We start from the raw sequence: 15,402 nt of genomic DNA, 5'->3' as shown, positions 1-15,402 counted from the left end.
TCTTGTGATGTCCTAAATCATCCAAGAAAAAAAATGAAAGCATGGGTGTTCAATTTTATAAGAAAGTCATGTACTAAGTTTACATAGTTTTCAAGCCAGTTAAAAACCAGCAGACTGCCCTGCCCCCGCCCATTTCCTGCTCCCTGTCAGCCGCTCAGCATTGCTGTATGCTGACTTTGCCTGTAGTTACATGTCCAGACTCTACAGGATGCACTTAGATTTTCATGGGCCACTTTTCCTGTGTTAGGTGTCACCTATTGGCACTTTACTAACGAAGAGAATTTAGCTCATTTCTCCACCCCCTCCTGCCATTTCTATCTCCAAATAGTTACATCATAATTTTAAGGAGGCCAAAATCATGGGTGCATAGTTTTTTATCTTCAGGCCTTCCCTCCTGGGTTGGGTGGACACCAGAGAAGACCATGGCAACCACCTGCCTGTGGAGTAGGCCTGCCTCGTGGGAGGCCAGTGCGTGGGTCCAGTGGGTGATGGGCTGTCTCGGTGTTTATTATATAGCACCTCACGGCCTACACTGAAGCTGGTGTGCCTCAGACACACTGTGAGACTTTTACCCTCTATATCTATATCTATATATCTGTATCTGTATCTATATCTATATCTATATCCATCTAGAGAGACATTGCATGCCTGTAGTCCCAGCTGAGCTGTTTGGAAGGCTGAGGTGGGAGGGATCACTTGTGCCAGGTGTTTGAGACCTGCCTGGGAAAATAGTGAGACTCCCATCTCAAGACAATAACAAGAACAGCAGCAGCAAGAAAACATAGGGCTGAACTCCTTTCCATGTTCACACTTAATAATGTCTTTAAAAAAACCATCTTGGACTGGAGGTATGACTCAAGCTGTAGAGCACCTGCTTTGCAAGCACAAAGCACTGAGTTCAAATTCCAGTTCCACCAAAAAGAAAAAGAAAAAAACAAACAGGATTTAAAAAACCATCTTATTTGGGGATAGCTGTTCACCCATGACACCATCACCTCCACAAACATATCCATTGCTTTCCCCAATTTCCTCCTGTCTCTTTATTGTGTTGTTTTTGTGGTAAGAACATGTACTGTAAGATCTGCTCTCATAGCACATTTTGAGTATTTTATACGCTGGTGTTACCTATATGCACTAGGCTGTTTTTACACCTTTGAAACTTATTTCATGTGCACAACTAAGACTTCATCCCCTTTAAACAACACCTCCCTGTTCCTCCTCACCCCAGTCATCGGCTCCTTTCACTTCTTTTGGATGTAAGCCCGGAAGCAAGGTGGCTAGATCATTTGATAGTTCTAATTTTAATTTTTTGAGGAACCTCCACACTGTTTTCCATAGTGGTGCTATAAATTTCCGTTCCTCTCAGCCATTTACCCTCTTTTTTCTGCTCTCACGTTTGAGACAAGTGCTCTACCACTGAGCTATATCCAGTCTCCTTTCTCTTTTTAAGTTAACATAGCCATCCTAGCAGATGAGAGGTGATATCTCACTGGTTTTGATTTGCATTTCCCTGATAATTGGTAATACAGAGTCGCTGTTCATATACCTTTTGGTTATTTGGATATCTTCTCTGGAAAAATGACTGCTCAGGTCCTCTGCTCATTTTTGATTCTGCTTATTTAGTGTGTATGTGTGTGTGTGTGTGTTGCTCTTCAGTTATGACTTGTGTATTTTGGATATTAATTTCTTATCTGAATTATCTCCCATTTTATTGGTTTTTTTTGGGGGGGCCTACTGGAGTTTGAACTGAAGGTCTTGCTTGCTAGGCAGGTGCTCTACCACTTGAGCCACACTGCCAGCTTTTTAGTTTCATGTAATCCCATTTGTTTATTTTTGCTTTTGTTGCCTATGCTTTTGGTATCATATCTAGGAAATTATTGCTAAGATTAACATCTTGGCTGTTTCACTATGTTTTCTTCTGGGAGCTTTTAAATTTTGGGTTTTACATTTGAATCTTTAATTCATTTTGAGTTGATTTTGGGATAAGATGTAAGTTAAGGATCTAATTTCATCCTCGTGGATTGGGGTATTTAGCATTCCCAACACTATATATTGAAGAGTCTAACATTTCCCTGTTGTATATTCTTGGCCCTCTAATTGAAGACTGTTTTACCATATGTGTGGGCTTATTTCTGGGCTCCTATTCTGTTCTCTTAGTCTGTGTATTTGTTTTTTAGTCCAGTACCATACTGTTTTGAGTGTTATAACTTTGGGATATAGTTTGAAATCAAGAAGTATGATGCCTCCTGAGTCTTTTTGCTCAGAAATTGCTGAGCAATTTCTTCTTGCTCAGACTTGCATTGGCTATTTGGGGTCATTTGAAGTTCCATATGAATTTTTAGATTGTTTTATTTCTGTGAAAAATACCATTGGAATTTTGATTCAGTTTGTATTAAACCTGTAGATCACTTCGGGTGATATGTATATTTTAGCAGTGTTGTTAAATGAACATGAGATAGCTTTCCGTTTTTTATGTCTACTTTAATTCCTCTCATCAATATTTTATAGTTTTCAACATACAGGTGTTTCACTTCCTTGTTTAAAGTTATACCTAATTATTTTCTTCTCCTCCTCCTCCTCTTCCTTCTTCTTTCTTCTTTTGTAGTGCTGGGGTTCAAACCTAGGGACTTGTGTATGCTAGGGAAGTCCCTAATGCCAAGTTACATCCCCTTTTGTAGATTGGACAAGTTGAGTCTTCAGTCACATTTGAGCTGCTAAAATGAGAGGGTAACTTCCAGAGGCAAGGGATGGGTTATATGCCCAGCAACCCATCCAATGACTATTAAGTGTTCAAGAAGTGACTGTGGGATGAACAAATAATTGATAAATAAGGCAACAATCCTTGCTGTCAAAATAGTCACACACCAACAAGGGAGACCTAGAAATAAGTTGCATGCTTATCACACCGGGTTGACCATCTCTAGACATAGTGGGCTCGAGGAGTAGGCATCTAACTCAACATTGCTGACAGAGAATGGCGCCAAGGGTAGAGTCTGTTGGTGATCAGAGGTTGATCAGTGGCTCTTGCACTTAACTATGTGTCAGAATCACCTGGAGGTCTTGGTAAACCACATACTCCCGTGCCTCTTGCTCAGGAGTCCTGAATCAGTGGGTGGTCTCACTAACGTGTTTGTAGGTGGTGCTGCTGATGCTGCTTTGGGTACCAGATTTTGAGGACCACTGGTTTAGTGAAGTACAAATAGTTCAGGTGGTTGAACTCTGGTGGCTCATAGGCAGGAGACAGGGAATGGTAGACTATGCTGGAGGGAGCCTTGAACAGGTTTTATGGAGGAGCGTGATGGACTCTCTGGCCTTTTGGAAAGAACAATTTGGGCATGGCGTGGAGAATGGATGAGAGGTAGGACCAGGTTTGGAACCAGAAGACCTAATAAGTAGTTTATCACTGTCATCCAGACCAGAAATAATGAAAAACTGAAATGGGAACAAAAGGAGAAAAGATGCTCAGGTCTTGGTGGAAGAGAGGGAAAGTCACTGAAGACCCTGGGCTCTCTGGGTGTGTGCGGGGATTGGTACTCAAGACACAGAAAGAGAAGTGGTTCTGAAGCAGCAATGGGGAGAAGAGCAAGAGAGGTAATCTGAATGCAGGACATGTTGGCTTAGAGACACTAGTGAGATTTCTGGGTGGACCCTCCCCCCATTCAGTTTTCCTTACAGGCCTAGAGGCCAGGATCAAGGTCTAGCACGCAATCTAGCACTAGCCCTTGTCTCATTTCCATGTGATCTCCTGAATTATTTGTTTGGGCCAGGTGTTGTATTTGCAAAGAAACCATACTAATACAATTTTTAAGGCTCTTGAGAACACAATATTTTCTGAAGAAAGCAAATATTGTATGTTTTGATTCAGGGGAAAAATAAGAGTTGAAATATGAGCCTCTTAACACTGGAAGAGGTTAATAAAGCAGCCCTCTGTCTGAAAGCCAGGGGAATTGGATCTCAGTAAGCTTTTAAGGGGCAAAATCACTTGACTGGGCTGTAGGCCATATGACACACAGCTGAGACTAATTAGCTGGATTGTGGGTTTTTACAAAGATGCCTGATTTTGAAAGTTGGTAGACTCAACTGCTTTTGAAAAGCTGATAAGTAGGCCATTTTGAATTTATTATTTCTTTGTCTTAACATTAGAGAAAAAAAAACCTCATTGAAGAGGATATTCGATTAGAAATTGTCAATTGTTGAGGTGTTGGCACTTGTCTCTAAAGTTTTAGAAAAATACAACAAACGCTTCTCTGTCCTGTCAAGGTATGGTTTTGTATTTGTTGTTTTTTTCTTGAAGTGGGTATGGTTTTATATTTGTCGTTTTTTTCTTAAAGTGGTTCTGAGATCTGCCATGCCAATTTTCAGGTACTTAAAGTATGTACAAATTCTCAGAAAATACCATTGCACAGATTGTTACTGGGTTTTACTAGATACATCCTGATTTCTAAGTTTCTTGGGATAATTTGAAAGGTGCATTTTTAATGATCAGGGAGCAGGTACAAATACCTAAAGTGTTATTCCTTGTATTTCTACGCTTTAATAAAGTCATACAAGTTTTCAGTCTTAGATAATATGTTGAGTAAGAGCTCACTAAATAATTGAGTTACTGAGAGTCTTGCTCAGCCCGAGAATTTTATCCATGAGAATTCAAGTTTACCAAAAGGATTTTGTTTTCAATCTTATTAGCGGCTCTAATGGACCATGTGTTTTAATGCAAGGTGTACCTTTTATGCCGTCAAGTTCTAGTTAATTTTGTAATGTTTGATAAGGGTGCGTGGTTATGTTAGCAAAGATGCATATGCTTTAGAGAGGCAAAATGAAGTATGGAGGAGTGAAAGAGTGGGGCGTGTGACAGGTGGTTTCAATTACACGATTCTCTCTACTTTTGGGTACTGTATTAGTTTGGGAGGGCTGTGATAACAAATAAACTGGGTGGCTTCACCAATATGAATTTATTAGCTCGCCCTCCAGGAGCTTACCAGTCCAAGATCAGGTGTCAGCACTGTTGGCTCCGTGTGAGAGCTGTGAGGGAGAATCAGTCCCAGGCCTGTCCTAGAAGGCTGCCTTCTCCCTGTCTCTGTCATCTTCCTTCTGTGCATGTACTGTCCAAATTTCTTCTGTTTATAAGAGCAAGTGTTAAACTGGTTTAGGGCCCACCCTGTGGACCTCCTTTTCAACATGACTACCTCTAGTGTCTGATTTCCAAAAAAGTCACATTCTAAGGAACTGGGAGCTAGGACCTCAGTGTTAGAATTTTGGGGAAACACAATTCAACCCATAACATATATGTTTGAAAATTTTCATAATATCACATTTCCAAGATTTCCCTAAACAAATGCATGTAGTAGCCATCTGTTGTCAAGTGCTAGACTGTGCTGGATGTTGAGTGTATGAAGATGAATAAGATAGGGTCCTTGGTTTAATCAAATGTAGATATCCAGATGAATGTGTGTGCTTTCTTCTTTTTTTTTTTTTGCCGGTACTGGGGTTTGAACTCAGGGCTTCCATACTTGCTAGGTAAGTGTTCTACCGGTTGAGCCATGTTATTTTTTGGATAGGCTCTTGTTTTTACCTGGGTCTGGCCATAGATCACAATCCTTTTACCTTACGCCTCCCACATAGCTGGAATTATATGTATGAATCACTGAGCCCAGCCTATTTTCTTGTTTCTTCTACTGAGTTGTAGACACTCTGCTAATTGTATGTCCTTGGAGGCACAATCAGGTGCCATGAGATGCACCTAGAAGGGCTCCCTTGCCCCAAGTGTGCCCACACATAGGTTCAGGAGTGGAGGACTGTTAATGTTCATTTAGTCCAACCTGCGCCTTTTATCGATGAAGACGTTAAGGCTTAGATGTGCTAAAGTCATTTGGCTGATTACCGTTGGGGGTGTCCTGACCTCTGCCTCTGTGCTGACCAGAGGCACCATGCTTTTGCCACCAGCCCATGCTTTTCACCTTGGAGTGAATTCAGAGCCCCATCAGAAATCACTGTGGGAGAGACCCTTGATCAAAAGCTGACATTCTCAGTAAAGATCTGTGGAGTGTAAGTGCTGCCCTCCCCCTAAAACAGTTTTGGGGAGGAGTGTTTATTCATGATGGCATCCCATGCATAGAAGATCCTGGCTGATTTAATACATTCTAAAGAAGTTCACCCCCATCTTAGTTGCTTCCTCTGTCTCTTACCACTTTATGCTTGTCCCTTCTAGATCTAGGGTTCAGTGATCTGGCAGCCATTCGAATATAAGCAACATATTTCTTCTTGCTTGCTGCTGCTGTCGCCAAGACAGGAACTGTGGCAGAAAAGGTTGGGCTGATGAGAGCTTGCAGGTCAGCAGGATGGCACCATGGTAACCGGGGCCTGTGCATGTCAGCAGGTCCCTGAGCCAGCTGCCTCTCAGCTTCCACCCCCTCCAGACCCTCAGAACCCAAGGCTCCAGGGGAAAAGGTCACCCTCCCAGCCCCCACCCCATTTCTGTTTTCTCTGTGGGATGAAAGCTTCCTGAGAGATCCACCCACCTCTCTGATTATTCCCTTCTTCCTCCTGAACTTGACTGATTTAGAGCCAGAGCTCAGGGGAAGGGCTTATGTGACAGCCAATGAGTCAGAGGAAGCCTGTGAAAAACAGAAGCCATCATTTTAGGAGTCATTGGTGGTTTTCCTCCTTCCCAGAGGGCACTTTCTTCAGCACGCTTGGTGTTGATGAAGCGCTCCTGGTTTGGATACTCATATTCTTATTTAATTAATCTTTTTTGGTGGTTCTGGGGTTTGAACTCAGGGCCTCAAGCTTGCTAGTCAGGTGCTCTACCATTTGAACTATTCTTTCCCCTCCCCATCCCTAGCCCTTTTTGCTTTTGGTTTTGTTTTTTTTTAGATTTCTAGATAAGTCTTGTGGTTTTTGCTTGGGCTTGGCCTGGTCTGTGATCCTCTTACCTATGCCAGATGTGTAGTTGGGCTAATGTGCACACCACCACTCCTGGTTTATTGGTTGAGATGGGGCCTCATTAATTTTTCCCTGGGCTACCCTTGAACCCCAGTCCTCCCTGTTTCTGCTTTCTGAGTAACTGGGATTATAGGTATGAGCCACTGTGCAGGCCTAATCTGATTTTAGTGCTTGGCTCAAATGCCCTTCTGTGAAGTTTTTCTGATTCTCTCCCTAGGCACATGGGCGCCTCCTGCTGCTGGCTCTATCTCCCCAGCCCTATGGCATCTCAGCATTTTGTGCATGCTTTTGTTAATGTTCTTGTCTCACCCTTTAGACTGGTGCCCTTCTAGGGCTGCCTCCTTGGTCCTCTCCATAGGGACGGGTTCATGCATGTATGCACTGCCTGCTTGTTGAAGGCCCTGGTGTTTCACTGAGATGCTCCTAGGCTGCTGTCTGAGTTTCAGTCCCTCATACCTGGCTCCCTCCCCTCCAGTGGCTTCAGGGTTTGCTGATCTGCCTCTTCATCTTTGAAGGTCTAGCCACTTAGCAAACTTCATTTAAATTTACTAACAGCTTGGAGATTGGTGTGTAATGTTCTGCATTCAGATTCTGCTACATCTGAAGGACACTTTTGTCTTGGCCAGTACCTTTGCATGTGTCATGGGCCATCCAACCCTCCCCCACATCATCATCTGCTTTTCTCTGTAATTTCACATTAGTCATTTGAGCCAAGTTTATTTTTCTGTAGTGTTGTGGATTCTATGGGTTTTGAGAAATATGTATCCAGTATTATAATATCATACTGAGTAGTTTCATTGGCCCCCAAGTCCTCTCCTGTAACCTCTGGTAAACTATTCTCCATGTTTTTGTCTTTTCCAGGATGTCATTTGGCCTTTTCAGATTAACTTCTTTCCTCTAATAATACACAATTGAAAAGCTTCAAGGTTTGGCAGCTTTTCTTTTTCAGTGCTGAATAATATTCCATTGTCTGAATGTATCATCGTTTATTTATCCATTCACCTATTGGAGGATGTCTTTTTGCTTTCAAGTTCTGGCAATTATGAACAAAGCTGCTATAAAAATCCATGTAGGCTTTTGTATGAATAAGAGTTTTTCACCCTATTTGGCAAATACCAAGGTGTGTAATTTCTGGATCATGGTAAGAGTATATTTAATTCTGTAAGAAACTGCCAAATTGTTTTCCTGAGTGGCTGCACCATTTTGCACCCCCCCACCGGCAGTGTGTGAGGTTCCTGTTGCTCCACACCCAACCAGCATTTAGTGGTGGCAGGGTTTTGGATTTGACTTGCTAGTAGGCACGTTCTGGTGTCCCATTGTTTTAATTTGCACCTGCCCAGTGCCACATGGTGTTGGGCTTCTCTTCAGATGCTTGTTCGCGAGTCTTCTTTTGTGAGATTTGAGGATGTTCCTAACAGCATTAAATAATGCACAGATGAATGAAGATAAGGTCATGGTCAATAGGCAAATTCAAAATCACCAACAGGCCAATCTTCTTGGTTTGCTGTGCAGATTTGATGCAGCGCCAGTCAAAACCCTCGTAAGTTTCTTGAGGAACTCGGGAGTGTGCGGGGTCAGGAGAGCCCACACTAACCAGGAAGATGTCCTGCTGGATAGGAAGCTATATTTTTAGGTCATAATAATTAAGGCAGGTGGCATTGACCCAGAGATGGTCAGAATGATCAGTGGGACAGAGGTGGGCCTGAAACAGCTCTGCCCACACAGTGCAAGTCACTAGGGAAAGGATTATGCTACTCAGTAAGCAGTGCTATCACCTGGATATCCCTAAGAGAAAAATAATGAAATTGAATCCTTAAATATGCATACTTTTAAAAACTTCCAAAGTATTAAGACAAATTTTAATGACGGTATCTTTAGGAAAGTAATATAGAAGAATATCTTTATTACTCTGAACAAGAATATCTTCAACATAGTATTAAAAATTGATGACTAGGTATGGTGGCACTCAGGAGGCTGAGGCAGGAGGACTGTAAGTTTGAGGTCAACCTGGGCTTATATATCAAGGCTCTATCTCAAAGAAACCAACCAACAAAAAGTTGATAAATTTGAACTACTTTAATATTAAGAACTGAGTATGGTAGCTCACATCTATAATCCCAGCTATGTGCAAGGTATAGGGAGGACCAAGGCCAGCCCCTGACAAAAACGTGAGACCCTATCTGAAAAGTAGCTAAAGCAAAAAGGGTTGGGGTAGTGGCTTAAGTGGTAGAGCACTTGCCTAAGAAATGCAAGGCCCTGAGTTCAAACCCTAGTTCCACCTAAAAATAAAGATTAAGAGCCATTATAAAGGTGAAAAAATAAGCCACAAACAGGAAGAACATATTTGCAACATATGTAACTGACAAAGGGTTAGCAGCCTGTATACAGAAGAGCCACCCACTCCAAAAGTAAGACAAGCAGTAGAAAAGCGGGAAGGAGGTGAACGTGCTTTTCCTTAAGAGGAAACACAATGCCCACCAAGTTAAAAAAAAGAAGCTCTGCCTTATTACCAATCAGAGAAATGCTAATTTAGACCCCAGCATTTTACCATTTTGAGAAGCTGGACCGTAAACACCAAATGTAGATGAAGACAAGAAATCGAGAGGGTAACATAACATTTGAAGACATTTGTAAATGTTGACATCATCTCATATTTCTGATCATGCAGTTTGGCCCAGGAATCTTATTTGACATTCCCCCTAGTGTGCACTGAGCCTGTGTTGATGTACTGAACCCTCTTCCCACAGGGGGGCTGGGCAGAGCCTGGCCTTGCTGGAGTCTCAGGCCTTTTGTCCGTGATCGTAAGTACCTGCCCTAGTGGGTCATGCAAACAGGAAAAAAAAAAGGTGAAAAGCAATTTCTTAAGGAACCTTGTTGGCGTTCTGCAGCAGATATGTATATACATAGTCGTAGCAGTTTGCTTTATTTTACTTTAGTTTTTGGTGCCAGGGATTGCACCCAGGGCTGTATGCTTGCTACTCTAACACTCAGCTTCACCCCCAGCCCTGGCAGTGTGTTTTATTTTTTTTAATTAATTAATTAATTAATTTATTATTCATATGTGCATACAAATGGCAGTGTGTTTTAAATGAGAACAAAAACATAGCAGATGTGGTTAGGGAATTCTCCTCTGAAAATCCCCAGACATTAAGTAACTAGAGGAGAATTGTAACATCTAATTTCCTAATATCTGCAGTAACAGTGGTAACTGTTTCAAGGGGAGAGAGAAAAGACGACTGGCTCTTTGCAGGGTGTGCTTTGTGCTTTCGCTAACGAGGTCAGATAGGTGTTATGTGATGATGGGTGACACTTGAGCCTGGATCCAAGGAGATGCCCTGACACAAGCTCCTGAGAGGACAGAATGCCGTGCAAGTCAAGGATGCCGGCTGTGTTCCCTGGCTCTTCCCTTTCTGGGAAGACCAAGCGCCTGCCAATAGAGGAAAGATGTCTGGCAACAAAGTTTCATCGGAACAGCAGAGACTGCTCTCTTGTCCTGTGTGATTCAGCTGGCTGAGAAGGCAGTGCTATGATCTTCCTGGTCTCTTCCACACTGAACTCAGTGTGTTCCTCTTCTGTGGTTTGTAGACAGAAGAGAGCCTTTCACTGTTGGCCACTTTGGCTCTGTCCTGAGGACTGAGGAAGATTTTCAAGCATTTCTCTGTGAAACAAGTAGCAGAATTCCGGGCTACTGACTTAGTCTCTTTTGCTTTTGATGTTGGACATGGGTGCATCTGGTTTCCTCACCTGGGAGCACAGTACTGGATACACAATAGTTGCTTAGCAAATACCATTGAGTTGCAAGCAATTACAGTTTAATTGACCCTTCTCCTTACCCCTCCAAAACAAAAGTGAAGCTGGCATTGGAGCCCCAGGATACCTTTTGGTCACTCCTGAATGAAATCGGCAGGGAACAGGGGGACCAGAGGAAGGAAGAGGCTGTTAGAAGAAGCTAGATGATAGCCACAATTAGCATTTGAGTGACAAAGTGGTGAGGTGTAGTGGAGAAACACACAAGGAAACATTACAGCTTTCCTGGAGAGATGAGACCGGTTCAGGAGATGGGATCGGGTACTTGGATGTGGCGTGCAGCCCATACAAGTTAACCAGCAAGGTAAAGCATTCATACACGTGGAGCTAACGCTGGCTAAAGGATTACCAGAGAAGGATGTGGTTTATGAGGAAGACTTGGGATGTTGGAGTGGGATGGATGGAGATGCAGTGGGCTTCGTTCACAGTTATCTTGTTAACTGCTGGGACTGTGACAAAAGCAGCACAATGGGTTGGGGTGTTTCCTTGAAACAATTTCCCTTCCCCTTTCTTTGCTATGGGTACTCCATACAGCATCAACCCCGAGCCCTGATGGTCAAAGGGAAGGGAAAACAAATCGTCTCACATGTCATCCTCGCACAGGGTTTACTGTGATGACCATGTCTCCTGGGACTGTCTCATTTCACATGTTCTTGGGCATGTCCTGCATAAAATACTTTGACAATTGGAGCTACGTTTCCCTAACCGGGCGTGATGGCACATGCCTATAATTCCAGCCTTCAGGAGGCTGAGGCAGGAGGGTTATACTTTCAGGACCAGTCTGGACGACATAATGAGGCCCTGCCTCAAAAAATGAGGACAACAAAGCTTCCCCAAGTCTCTGTCTTCAACTCAGCTCTGCCTTTTCATAAAAAGGGTCACAAAAATCTACTATCATATCGTATTTGTTTGGAAAATCATGCTGTGTTTGTCTTTATGTTTGGGCTGCTCCCACATTCATAAGCATTTTGTATTTTCACAGTGCATGTGAGAAGTGTCCAATTTCCTAACAGTGGAAGCCTGCACATTTTCCTTCATGAGCTTCTGTCTCTTTAAGACCTTTTACATTGAAAGTAACAGAATTTTGACATCTTTTCCTTCCTGTGTCGGAAATTAAGTATATTATAAGAGTTAAACGCACGTGTATCTCAACTACTTAGAGACCCTAGAAATTAAGGGAAGTTATTTCAAGTTAAAAATTGCATTATCTTGTATAATAATTAACTTCTCTGTTGTGTTCTTTGCAGTAGATTCCAACTAAATGTAAAACCTTCTATTTCTTGGACATTCATAAATAAAGTTTTAGGAGGATTTAGGTAGAAGAGAGGAGTGATACATACCATTGTCTACTTTTTAGAAGTCTACAAAAGCTATACATTGCCTATTTTTGGTTCATTTCCAGTACTTGACAGCTGTAAAATAATTGTATCTTTATGTGGTACAAATGCATACAGTGTTCTAACTTTTATAAAGAATATCATTTATAACATTTCTTTTAACTGGAAAGTATTTCCCAAGATTGAACACTTAACTCAGAGTCTTGTGATCAAATTTGTTGGAATGCAGAGGCTAACTTTATATTTTAAAGTGTGGACATATTAAAATTTGATTGTAGAGTTATAAGACTGATTTTTCATATGTTGCTTATAAAACCTTTTTCACTGCTTGTTTCTGTGTGTGTGGTGGTGGCGGTACTGGAGTTTGAACTCAGGGCTTCACACTTGCAAGACAGGTGCTCGAGCCACTCCTCCAGTTGTTTGCTGTGGTTATTTTGGGAGAAAAAAGGCAGGGGGTGTCTTGCAAATTCTTTAACCAGGCTGGCCTTGAACTGTGGTCCTCCCGATCTCAGCTTCCCAAGTAGCTAGGATTATAGACATGAGCCACTGGCACCTAGCCTTCTTCCCTGCTTTCAAGTCATCGCTAGCATGTGCAGAGCTCATTTTATCCTCGTTTTAAGATTTAAGTATAATATCATATATTCACATTCCTCTGAACACTGAAGTATAGTTTTCTTTTTTTTTTTTTTGCGGTGCTAAGGTTTGAACTCAGGGCCTTCACTTTGATTCACTCTACTAGCCCTTTTTTGTGATGGGTTTTTTCAAGATAGGGTCTCATGAACTATTTGCCCGGGCTGGTTTTGAACCATAATCCTCCTGATCTCTGCCTCCTGAGTAGCTAGGATTACAGGCGTGAGCCACTAGTGCCCAACCTGAAGTGCAGTTTCTAAAGATGTTGTGTGTCAATTTCCTGCAAACCCTTGGGTCCTGAGATCCTCAGGCTTTACACTCCTCTACCATTCCCTATCCCCTCCTGGCTGACTGTCCTGCTGACTCCTAGCCTCCTTGCTCACATGAAATCTTCACCTAACTGGTAGTAAATCTGTACTGAGGTTCCCCACTCCTTTCAAAATCAGGCTCTTGTTCTTTCTGAGTGACTCTTTTGTCTGTTCACTTGAGCTCCTGTTTTCTTAACCTCCTGGCTTCAAATATCTTTCTCAGAGGGGCATTCAGAAAATAGTTGCTGTTCCACAGATTCCCTAATTCCAGGCGTGACTCATGACAGAGACAAGGTATGGCCTTGGGGGATGAATTCTAACCCAGATGCTTGGCTTTTCACCAGTTTAGGGCAGGAAGAGGAAATTTAGTGAGTGAACCTGTTTGGAATAGGTAGGGAACCTTTGAAATTGGATGGACTGAGCAAGGCAGGGCAGGTGGATCGAGTGAGTGGCTGTGACTTAAAAGGTAAAAGAATGTCTCAGCTTTTGATATAGCAACATTGACAGCTACCTCTTCTAGCCATTGGTATTGATGAGCTGTGTTTTCTCCACAGTTGGATCCTCTTGAATTCTTGGAATGCTTGCCCATGTGACCCCCAAATCCCTAAGTCACTTCTCTCTCTTTTTTAATCTGCTCTGGGTTTTTGGCTGGCTTTTTGTTTGGAGACAGTCTCACGATGTAGCCCAGGCTGGCATCAAATTCATAATCCTCCTCCCTTAGCGTCCTGAGTGCTGGGATTACAGGCATGACCACCACACCTGACTAAATTTCTTGATGTTTAACTTTGATAAAACTTGGACTACCTGTCTGGGGCCTCCTTTTGTACTAATCTCTGTGGCCTAGAGTTGACTCTGCTACCCTCACATTTGCCTAGGTAGGGAATAATATGAGTTTCTCTGGCCCCTCTCCTTCTGTCCTTTCCCTAGAACTTTCTAATGGTTTTAAGTAACAATGTTTTCATATCAAATATTCCTCATGACATAGCCATTATTAGTCAGGCCAAAGGATTCTGTGGCTAAAATGCAATTCCAGAAATTTCTTCTGAATTAATAGAAGAAAAATCAAGTTAATAGAGATAATTTTTAGTTTTCTCTGATCAGTATCTAGAAAGAGTTAACACTTTTTAAGGCTGTCCTGTACTATAAGTTAGTATAAAGTAGCTTTCTCATTTGTTTTAGGTTTGCTGTATTTTGTGTCCTCTTTGAAGCGTATTTTTACTTTTGTGGGACTGGGGTTTGAACTCAGGGCTTTGTGTTTGCTAGGCAGTGCTCTACCTCCTCAGCCAGGCCTCCAGCTCTCATGTCTTGACTTTTGAGGGTTCTTTCCAAGCACAGTCTTTTTTTTCTTTTTTTTTTTTGGTACTAGGGTTTAACTCAGGGTCTCATGCTTGCTAAGCAGGCGCTCTAGCACTTGAGCCACTCCAAGAGCCCTGTTTTGTGTTGGGTATTTTAGAGACAGGGTCTCACAAACTGTTTGCCTGGGCTGGCTTCCAACCTTGATCCTCCTGATCGCTGCCTCTGAGAAGTCAGGGTTGTAGGCGTGAGCCACAGGTGCTCAGCTAAGTATACAGTCTTGACCCCTTAAGACCGAAGAATTTTCTGATGGCCTCAGAAAAGAATCACCAATGTAATTGGTTATAAACATCTTCCCAGTACTTCCTTTCTCTTTCTCTTTCTCTCTCTCTCTCTCTCTCTCTCACTCACTCATTTGCTCGCTTGCTCTCACGCATACTAGAGTTTGAACTCAGGGCCTTGCACTTGCTAGGCAGGTATTCTCCACCTCAGCCGTTCCTCCAGCCCTTTTGCTCTGGGATTTTGGAGATAGGGTCTTACTTTTTCTCAGGTCAACCTGGGCTGTTATTCTTATGCTTTCCACCATTGCTGGAAGGAGAGGTGTGTACCACCACACTCAGGTTTTTTCCATTGAGATGGGGTCTCAAAAACTTTTTTGCCCTAGCTTCCTGGAACTGCCATTCTCCCATGTAGCTTGGAATGACAGGAGTGAACCACCAGAATTCCTTCCTTCTCTCTGTAAGGACACTGTTTTCCTGTCGTAAGGTAGGTGATGCTTCTTGATTCTCTTTGCTTGGTTTGGCCTAGATTCTTCTAGGAGTATTTAACCCTAGGCTCCAAATTTTTCCTTCCTGTGAGTGACCCAATGGTACTCTCCCAGGGCTCTTTCCTAAAGTCTACTGCATCTCTTAAGCTTTTAACAGCCCCTCTTGGAGTACTCACCAGGGACACCCCATACATTTGAGATTCTCCCTCCTAGATGAGATGAGCCTTAAGGAATGTGTGTGTGTGTGTGTGTGTGTGTGTGTGTGTGTGTGTGTGTGTGTTTGAACTCAGAATCTAGAAGTCAGCACAGCAGCTCACTGTGT

General features: G+C 42.6%; 1 protein-coding gene across 3 annotated transcripts in view; it reads left to right on the top strand.

Moving 5' to 3' along the window:
* Window positions 1-15,402, top strand: part of Rab27a (RAB27A, member RAS oncogene family) — a 67,038-nt gene that overhangs the window by 13,596 nt on the left and 38,040 nt on the right. The window contains exon 1 of one of the 3 annotated variants that reach the window (XM_074065987.1): window positions 4,108-4,260. The exons of the other annotated variants lie outside the window; for them this stretch is intronic. The gene's annotated coding sequence lies outside the window, so the exon portion shown is untranslated. Of the gene's footprint in view, window positions 1-4,107; window positions 4,261-15,402 lie in introns of those variants that run through there. 3 annotated transcript variants of the gene reach the window in all.

The sequence above is a fragment of the Castor canadensis genome, chromosome 2 (assembly GCF_047511655.1).
Source record: "Castor canadensis chromosome 2, mCasCan1.hap1v2, whole genome shotgun sequence".
NCBI classification, from domain to species: Eukaryota; Metazoa; Chordata; class Mammalia; order Rodentia; family Castoridae; genus Castor; species Castor canadensis.
The sequence above is the reverse complement of the archived record's forward strand: the minus strand, read 5'-3'. Positions and strand labels throughout refer to the sequence as shown.